General features: G+C 47.0%; 1 protein-coding gene across 3 annotated transcripts in view; it reads left to right on the forward strand.

The window, feature by feature from the left end:
• The first annotated feature begins 864 nt into the window (after window positions 1-864).
• Chit1 (chitinase 1) overlaps window positions 865-9347 on the forward strand; it is a 43598-nt gene continuing 35115 nt past the window's right edge. For all 3 annotated transcript variants that reach the window (XM_021198759.1, XM_021198760.1, XM_021198763.1), the window contains exon 1: window positions 865-983. The gene's annotated coding sequence lies outside the window, so the exon portion shown is untranslated. The remainder of the gene's footprint in view (window positions 984-9347) is intronic.

A 9347-nucleotide genomic window follows, 5' to 3' on the forward strand; every position in this document is an offset into this window, starting at 1 on the left:
GTGTGTGTGTGTGCGCGCACGCGTGTAGGGTTGGGGATTTGAGTCTGAGGGTCCTTATGCCCACACTCCCCTACCATAGTATTTGGACTTGAATCCCTCTGTGTTTCTCTGTACCTTCATCAGCTATTGCATGAGAAACATTACAGCCATCTCTGCATAAGGATGGCAATCATTGTGTCGTTGGGTGCTTCTCTTATTGGGCAAACAATAGTGTGTGCCTGTGCATGCCTAGATGATATCAGTCAACTGCCCTGCCTGTCAGCCACCCTGCCTGGCCTCTTGCTGTAGTCAAGAGATGTGGTAACTGTGAGCTGGATGGAGCTGCATCCTGAGGATGTAGCAACATACGGTTTATAGCAAGCTTTAAAAAAAAAAAAATAGCCACAGTTAGGGGGTGGAGGGTTAGCTCAGCAGTTATGGGCAATGTTTGTTCTTCCAGAGGATCTGGGTTCAATTCCCAGTGCCCACATGTCAGCTCACAATTGTTTATAACTCCAGTTCCAGAAGATCTGACATCTTAAGACAGGCAGACAGGCAAAACAAAAACAAAAACAAAAACAATGCTCACAAAATAAAAATAAATAAATTGAAAAAGAAAGCTGGGTGGTGGTGCAGGCCTTTCTTTAATCCCAGCACTCAGGAGGCAGAGGTAGGCGGATCTCTGTGAGTTCAGGGTCTTCAGATAGAGTCTGAGGATACCCAAGGTTACACAGAGAACCCTTGTCTCAGAAAAACAAAACCAAAATGTGGTGGTGTGGATTGGCCCAGGGAGTGGCATTACAAGAAGGTGTGACCTTGTCGGAAGAAGTGAGTCATGGTAGTGGTGGCCTTTAAGATTCCCCCTAGAGGCTGAAGGATGACAGTTTTCTCCTGACTGCAGTTGGAACAAGTTGTAGAGCTCTCAGCTCTGTCTCCAGCTCCAAGTCAGCCTAAACACTGCCATGCTTCTCACCATGATGATGATGGATTAAACCACTGAAACTGTAAGCCAACCCCAACTAAATGTTTGCTTTTATAAGAGTTGCCTTGGTCATGGTGTCTCTTCATAGCAGTGAAAACCCTAACTAAGACAGAAGTTGGTACCAGAGACTGGGGTGTTGCTGTAATAGGCCTGACCCTGCTTTTGTTTGGAGGGTGATATGAATGGTGCAGACCTTGCTCAAGGTGTTTCAGAGGAGAGGAATTTTAGTATGTTGCTTGGAGAACGTTCTTATGAAGCTGTGATGAAGAATGTGGCTGCATTTTGCCCTTGTCTGAAGAGTCTGCTTGAAGCTAAGGCTAAGGCGAAGAGAATCAGATTAATTGCATTGACAGAAGTCTCAGAAAAGCCCAGCATAGACTTTATCCTCTGGTTTACCCCCATGAAGAGTGTTTTGATCAAGTGTAGCAAGCTTAGAAAGGAAAAATACAAAATGGGCACTGGGAAGTGAGATGTAGCTAAATCCTGTGTTTGAGGAGATAAACAGATTAAGGGAGTGGTGATTTTCAGCAAGCTAAGCTTATTGCTTGTGTGTTTGCAGTTGAACAACAGATAGTTAACATTGTTGGGACTGCTATTGACTATGGGGACTTTTGAAGTTGGACTAAATATATTTTGCGTTATGTTAATCTGGATATGGCCCCCATAGACTCATATGTTTGAACAAGTCTATGGAGCCAGGGGGTGGTTTGAATATGCTTGGCACAAGGAATAGCACTCTTGGGAGATGTGGAGGAAGTGTGTCACTGTGGAGAGTGAACTTTGAGACCCTCCCCCAAGCTGCCTGCGGATGCCTTTCTTGATTGCAGTTGGAACAAGAAGTAGAACTCTCAGCTCCTTCTCCATCACCATGTCTGCCCCCATGCTGCCATGCTTCCCACCACAATGATAATGGACTAAACCTCTAAAACTAAGCCAGCCCCAGTTAAATGTTTGCCTTTATAAGAGTTGCCTTGGTCATGGTGTCTCTTCACAGCAATGGAAACCCTAACTTAGACACAAACAAACAAACAAATAAACTAGTAGATCTGTGCCCTAAAATGACAATTAAAATAGTCATAACTGATGTGGCCAGAGTTCCATTTGTCCACCTGATAGACAATGCCCAGACAGCTATCATCACAGTCTCAGGGGGCTGCTGGGCCTTTACTGTGCTGGCTGAGACAGGGAACCACACCATGGTAAAGAAGCTATGGGTGCACAGCAGCTCTGGAAAGAGGTCATTCCCTGGGGCTTCCCTCCTGCCCACAAGCAGCACAGCCAAGCCACTGCGCCATCTGTGCCACTGTGGGGCTGTAAGGAACCAGGAACAGCATTAACCCCACTCACCCCTAACCAATACCCGGGCATGCAGAGAAAGAGGCACCATTTTAACTATCCATATATGCTTGTTCGTTTTAAAAATCCTGGGGCTGGAGATGGCTCAACAGTTAAGAAAGTCACGCTTGCTTGTCATGTCATGTAGAGGAACAGAGTTCAGCTTACAGCAGCCACAACAGTGCAGCCCATAGCTGCATGTAGCTCTAGGGGGGTCCAGTGTCCTTTTCTGATCTCCACAGGTACCCACATATATGTGCACACACCCACGCACAGACTCACAAACAAAAATAATAAAATAAATCTTAAAAAAAAAAGCACAAAGACATGAAAAAGGATAGGGAGACTTGAGTAGAACTCCACAATAATTGGCCACTGTGCCTGCCTGTGCGGTGGGACAAAGAACACTGCATCTGGTATTGTCTGTAAGGGAACATGGAGAGAGGGCAGAGACAACTCAATACCCATGGGCAACAAATGACTAACTAGTCTCACAAGAGCAGCTGTGGGAGACATGATGGTAACTCCTGGTGTCAGAGAGATTGAAATGGGAGAGGGTTCGCCTCCAGGGGCAGCATCCTGAGACCTGAATACCCACAATGAATCTGAAGCTTAAAATATATCTAGGCTCTATTCCCCCAGGAATTTTAGCAACCGGAGTGGAAAGCTGAGAACTGAGAGTTCAAGACCAGTCTGGAGTATGTCCTTTACACACTCAACTGTCCTTGTTCATAAGACACAGTTACGACCGCGACCTGACAAGGTTGTGTGCCATGGAAGGACATAAGACACTGGCAGTCTGGGGCGTGCCTATGCACGTAGAAGGAAGGCTACACCTCCAAGCACTGGAGGTGTTCAGACCGAGTTGAGTGGGGTAGCACTTGCACACCAGACCCCCTTCTTGGCGACAGTGTTCCTTTTCCTTCTCGCTGCAAGGGTCGGCTGCTCACAGAGCAGTCACCCCTGCTCCCCAAGGCCTCTCCTCCCCACACGTGTGCCTCTCTTGAGTGGGAGCCTGAAGCTGACGGTTACCTCACACCCTCACACTGGGTGAGCCATCTCTGCCTGGGGCTGCTTCAAAGGTTCCTTGGGTTGGGCTAACTCTGGCAGAGCTGAGCTGCTCTTCTTGTTTGGCTCCTTCCTAAGCCCCGCTCTGCTCCTTCGTACCTTTCCATCTTCTGTCCTTCCAACCTTTCATGTATATGTGCATGTGGTGTGCATGTGTGTGAGCATGTGTGGGCACATACGTTTGTGGAGGGTAGAGAGTCAAGAATGTTGTCTCCTCTCTCTCTGTCTCTGTCTCTGTGTCTCTGTCTCTCTGTCTGTCTGTCTGTCTGTCTGTCTCTCTCTCTCTCTCTCTCTGTCTCTCTCTCTGTCTCTCTCTCTCTCTCCCCTTCACAGGGTTTCACTGTACAGCTCTGGCTGTCCTGGAACTCTCTCTATATAGACCAGGCTAGCCTCCAAACTCAGATCCACCTACCTCTACCTCCTCCCAAGTGCTGGGATTAAAGGTGTGGGCCACCCTGTCCCTCTGATGCAAGGTCTCTTCCCAAACACTTGGAGCAGCAGCTTGATCGGGGGATTTCCTGTCCTCTGAGCACTGAGATCACAGGCGAGTTGTCACACGCACTTTGCCTTTACGTGGGTCTCGGGATCTGGAAGCAAGCACTTCACGTCCGGAGCTGCCTCCCAGCCATGTTCCTGTCTTTCTTCTGTGGGCTATTCCTCAGTGGGTCTCAGATGCTCAGATCTGTCATGGTTTGGGACTGTGAGGAATAAATGGTTCTCTCTGTCTTTGTCTCTCTCTGTCTTTGTCTCTCTCTGTCTCTGTCTGTCTCTGTCTCTGTCTCTCTCTCTCTCTGTGTGGTGTGTGTGTGTGTGTGTGTGTGTGTGTGTGTGTGTGTGTGTGTGAATTCAAGCATGATGAGAACATAACCCAGGATTTGCATCTACTAAGTCTACCTTTGGGCTACATCTCCAGCCTATGAGATATAAGGTATGCTGAGATCCACCCTGTGCCTGTCTTGTGAGGAGGACTCAGCGCCGTCACAGAGAATGGCTATTCACAAGACTGAGGTCTCAGGAGCCTTTAGCCTGTGACTGTAGGAAGCAGGAATCTGGCAGGTTTGCCAGAGGACTGAGGTGAACCGAAAGGCGGCTTTAGTTCTTCCATAGTGATTTCAGGAGTGAGCGACCCCTCCTGTACCAGCAGGGGGCTCCACATGCACGACCATGTGTTTTCCCTGCAGCTCTGAATCAGGTTCTAGCAAAGCTACCCAGTTAATCAGGCAGGTTCGTGACTGAGCAGATAGAGGCGAACAGTCTAAGGTGGGCACAGGTAACAGCAGCAGCCGGAGTAGAGAGAGGCACCAGGCTGTACCAGGTATTGTGGAATACGTTACAATCTTAGGAGCTGAAATCAAATCCATTGAAGGTGTAATAGGGAAGATAAATTTTAAAATGCCACTTTTAAAGGATTGTATAAACAAAGAATAAACAAAAACAAAAACCCAAACAAACAAACAAACAAAAAGAATAAACAAGAGGTGGCAGGTCCTGGCGCAGTGTTTGGGGATCTGGACATACTCTCCACTAGGGACAGCTAGATTAACCAGACAAAAGACTGCCACCTTGGAAGCATGGGATTACTAACAATGTCACATAAGACAATGGGCCGAGATCTTAAGAAAACAGACTGTGGTGATGGGTGAGCCAGGCACCTGGGCCACTTTCGCCCTGGCCACGGGTACCAGTGCAAAGGCAGCTGAGAAGTAGGACCTTTGTTTGGATAGCCCCACGGGACCAGTGCACAAAAGACAGACTCGGAAGTGGCCGAGACGGTGACACCTGTCCCAGGTACACAGCACAGGTGCTGTACTCAAGGTTTCTTCTCCTTGAACTCCGTGGGCCTCGTTCAAGCCATCAAACCTCAGTTTCTGAAAGTGGATTCTCAGTTATTCCAGACTGCGGGCTCTTAGGTTTGCTAGGCTTCAAATAAGCAAACAACTGTTTTCTCCGGAAGCCACTGACGTCACCCCAGGCATCAATTATCCCCACAGGCAGATCCGCAATGCAAGCCTTGAACATAAGGAAATAACAACTGGGGGTGTCTGCTCCCACTCAGGAGACAGAGAATCCTGTGCATCCACTAGAAAGCCATGCTGCCAGGAACACCTATTAAAAATGTAGTTTTGAAAATCCTTTCAGGGAGGAGAAGTAAAGGATTCAAGGAGACCAAAAACAAACAAATGCAAAATAATCTTCCAGGAAGTGACAGGCAGCCCTGCAGGCTCTGCAGTGGCTTGCCCTGAGAGAAAGGGAGGCTCCATTAATATGGGGAGAACAAAGCTTGTGGGGGCTGGAGCGGAGTCTCAGGGAGCCAGGCACACAGGGAGCTCACAAGCTCACTGAAGCTCTCCCTGGGATGCCCTGTGGTGTGAAGGCTAAGGGGCAAAGGTTAGAGGTCAGGGGAGGCAAGGACCTCCGGGAACAGAGTGTGCAGGGCTACGGCTGGGGAGCGAGAATGAGAACTCAGTCAACTGCTCACAGCAGGAGAAGGGGTCTGGGTGTAGAGAGCCCCTGAAGGTTGGGGTCTGAACACTGCAGAGTAAGGAACCCTCCCCAAAGATCCAAAATCTAGCAGCTGGTCTTTGAAGTAAAGTGATGTACACTCGCAGCCCCAAAAGGTCCCAGCTGAGACTCAAAGCGTAGAGAAGACTAGACTCTACTGGTACCTGCGGAAGGAAAGGTTCCCATCCGACCCTCAAATGGATTTGAACTGAGTGATGAGCAGGATGGAACTAAGGATGCAGTAAGTCTAGACTCAACTCAGGCCTGAAAAGGACTCAGTCCAGCACCCAGTACCCAGAAGGAAACAGACTCAGACCATCACCCAGAACCATGAAGGAGGCAGACTCAGGCCAGTACACAGCACCCTGAAGGAGACAGACTCAGTCCAGCACTCCAGCACCCTGACAGAGACAGACTCAGTCCAACACTCCAGCACCCTGAAGGAGACAGACACAGACCAGCACCCAGCACCCTGAAGGAGATGACTCAGACCAGCACCCAGCACCCTGAAGGAGACAGACTCAATCCAGAACCCAGAACCCTGAAGGAGGCAGACTCAGCCTAGCACTCTAGCATCCTGACTGAGACAGACTCAGTCCATCATTCTAGCACTGACTGAGACAGACTCAATCCAGCAACCAGTACCCTGATGGAGACTGACTCAGTCCAGCACCCCAGCACCCTGATGGAGACCAAAGGGATATGCCCTTCCAGAGGAATGTATTTCATGTCTTAAGTTTCAACTGTCTCAGATAAAACTTGAGATGTCCTTGAAAGCAATATACTGGAACAGGAAAAGTGAGAATCGATTCATTTTTATTTTGTGGTGGGGTCTCAGGTATCCCGGGCTAAGTGCAAATCACTTTGTGCTAAAAGCCATGGCTGAATCTGACCTTGAACTCTTGACCTGCCTGGGAGGGATTACAGATGTGAGCCACCACTCCTGTTTTATATGGTGTAAAGGATCAAATACAGGGTTGCGTGCATGCTAGACAAGTACCGACTGAGCCACGTCTCCACCCCTGAATACTTTAACATTTTAAAAATAAATTAAACATTTAATTAAAAAACCTTACCACAGAGGGAAAACAAAGCAAAACAAATGAAAAATACCAACAACTAACCACAAAGAACACGGAAGCCTTCAGCAGTAAACCAGATCAAACATTTGAAAAAGAAGTTTAAAAAGTCAACATTTCATAAACTCTTTTAGGAAGCCCTTCCAACCCCACACCACCTCCTTCTCTTTCTGGAGACAGCATGTCACGACAAAGCCCTGGCTAGCCTGGAACTCTCTATGTAGCCGAGGCTGGCCTGGAACTCAGAGATCTGTCAGGCTCTGACTCCAGAGTACTGAAATGAAAGGAACGTGGTACCACGCCAGGCGCAGCACATCCCACCTTAACTCATGAGCCGGTCCAGTCCTAGCATCACAGTCAGAGATTCCACTGGGCTTCTATGTGCATGCACAGTCTTGGGTGCTGGCCCGTTTCTAAGATGCTAGCACTCAGAAAGTTGGCTGTGAGTTTGAAGCCAGCCTGAGCTACATCGTGATTTCAAGTCCAGCCTAAATAAATAAGGGAAGTACGAATACTATCAAAAGAAAGGGAGAAATCAACCCCCCCCTTGTAACTACAGACCCAACATTTTCAAACAAATAGTGTCAAACTAAATTCAATAAAAGGAAAGTAACTTATTCCCCAGGGAGGTTTACTCTAAGGAATGCAAGGTTAGCTTAGAATTTTTAGAAATGTAAGTCACCACATTAACAGAAATATAGAAATGGAAAATTATACAGTGACAGAATTTAACATCCATTTATAACTAGAAATGTGAAATTTAACATTCATTTAATGCTTTTAGCTCACCAACAATTAAAAGAACTATTTCAGCCCAAAACATTTTTAATGCACACACACAGGCATGCAGACACGCACAGACACACTAACACAGGCACACACAATCACACTCACACACATACTAATACAAACACACATGTAGATACACACAGGCACACAGAAACACACTGTCACACTAACACACAGATACACATATGTAGACACACTTAACACAGATACACACACATACAGATATACACACACAGACATGCTAATATAGAGACACACACATAGATACACACATATGCACACATACATACACCCCACTTGGGTAAGAATGGCTACTATGACCATCATTCAATATTGCATGTAGTTTGTGGTCGATGATATAATAGGAAGGAAAAGAAATCAAAGTTACATAGACTGAGAAATAAAAGGTCATGCTTGCATATGTAGAAAATCCGAGAGTCTTCTGGAAGAACTGTTTCAATCAATAAGTGAATTTAAAAAGGTCTTGAGATGCAGGCACAGTTCATAGAAATGGTGGTACTTCTATTTTATTCACGTAGCTATGTTTTACTCAGGGCCTTGCAGAGGATAGATGAGCATGCCCTGCCAATCCCCACCATGTGGTCACTCTTTTTTTTTTTTTTTTTTGGTTTTTCGAGACAGGGTTTCTCTGTATAGCTCTGGCTGTCCTGGAACTCACTTGGTAGACCAGGCTGGCCTCGAACTCAGAAATCCGCCTGCCTCTGCCTCCCGAGTGCTGGGATTAAAGGCCTGCGCCACCAGGCCCGGCGTGGTCACTCTTTTTATGCTGACAGAAACACCAGAAAAATGAAACCTTAATTGCCATTTATAAAAGAAAACCATGTATTAGTGATAAAGAAAACAAAATGTGTGTAATCGCTTAACTCTCAGAGATTATAAACCGTTCTTAAAAGGACTTAGGGAAATGGAGGTTATACGCCATATCTATTGACCAGAGAACTCTATACATCAACTTTCCACGGAATGATGTGGATAATTATTGCAAAGCCCAAACAAAATCTCAGTACTTCACAGAGCTAACCACCCTCAAAACTTCATGTGGAAACGTGAAGGGGATCAGAACAGCCAGAAACACCTGCTGAAGGCAATAGAGAGGAGTTAGAAGGGTCACATGACCTCACTTCAAACTTCTCTGTAAATTTACATGAATCAAGACAGCACGTGGCCAAGGCTGGTGGGGTAAGCCTGTGACCCAGGTACTCAGGAGCTGAAGAAGGAAGATCTGATCCAAGGCCTGCCTGGGCAGCTTAGTGAGAGTCTGCAAGAAAAAAAAAAAAAGACAATCAGAGAATTCTGAGACAGATCTACATTCACGTAATTAAGCATTTTTCTAGCCAGGACAGGAAATACAAACTGTCTCAGTTACTGTTTTAACACTGTGAAAAGACACCCTGACCAAGACAACTTATAGATGAAAGAGTTTATTTAGAGCTTTCCATTTTTCAAGGGCTGGAGTGCATTATCATCCTGGTCGGGAGCATGGCAGCAGGCAGGCAGGCAGGCAGGCAGGCAGCAGGCAGCAGGCAGCAGGCAGCAGGCAGCAGGCAGCAGGCAGCAGGCAGCAGGCAGGCAGGCAGCAGGCAGGCAGGCAG

This window comes from Mus pahari, chromosome 5 (assembly GCF_900095145.1).
Source record: "Mus pahari chromosome 5, PAHARI_EIJ_v1.1, whole genome shotgun sequence".
NCBI classification, from domain to species: Eukaryota; Metazoa; Chordata; class Mammalia; order Rodentia; family Muridae; genus Mus; species Mus pahari.